An 862-nucleotide genomic window follows, 5' to 3' on the forward strand; every position below is an offset into this window, starting at 1 on the left:
AGTGTATTATGGCCATGGGGGTAGTGACTGTTCCCGCATCCAGCAAGAAGGACAGGCATAGCTGTAATTGCCCCCATGGTACCTTCTCCTTCCAGTTTTAAATGACTGGGTGGGTTGGTTGGCATTGGCCACCTCCTATATGTAGTTTATGTGCAAAAAATTACTTTGCCTTTCCACTGTGTGGTTCTCAAGGTGCCATACAATCCAAAATAAAACAATGCTGAATAAAACCCATATAAATTAAGACAACATGCATGCACCTATCCTGATCACAGGTAGCTGTCCAGCTTTGTGATCAGTGGTCAGTGGTTGTAGTCAGTGGTTTAGGTGATGGGCTAACTACATCCATGTTGAAGCCTTGGTATACCTTTGAACACCCACAGAAGAGAACTTTTGTTTTTTTATTTGCCCTGTTTGGGAGGCAACTGATTGGAAATGCAAGGCTAGATTAGATGGACTCAATCTCTTCTTAAGCCTTCCATATCTCCTCTTCCATCTTCATCTCTTCTTAGAGCAGAGATGGGAAAGACGCAGCCTCCTTTAGTGGTTGCTGGCCAACAACCCCCATCTTCCCTCACTATTGGCTATAATGGCTAGGGCTTTTGGAAACTGAACTGCAGCAGCATCTGGAGTCCTATGCATTCCCTGCCTTGGCTTAAGAGACTACCAATGTAGGTAGAGTTCTAAATTGTCTTCTACATTTAAAAATTACATAAGCATGACTTGGTTCAGGTATATTCAAGCCCCACTCTTATCATTTACTGATTGTATATACAGCGCTGTGTAAATCTACAGTACTATATAAATAAAGTATAATAATAATAATAATAATAATAATAATAATAATAATAATAATAATAAT

The sequence above is a fragment of the Sceloporus undulatus genome, chromosome 2, assembly GCF_019175285.1.
Source record: "Sceloporus undulatus isolate JIND9_A2432 ecotype Alabama chromosome 2, SceUnd_v1.1, whole genome shotgun sequence".
NCBI lineage: Eukaryota > Metazoa > Chordata > Lepidosauria > Squamata > Phrynosomatidae > Sceloporus > Sceloporus undulatus.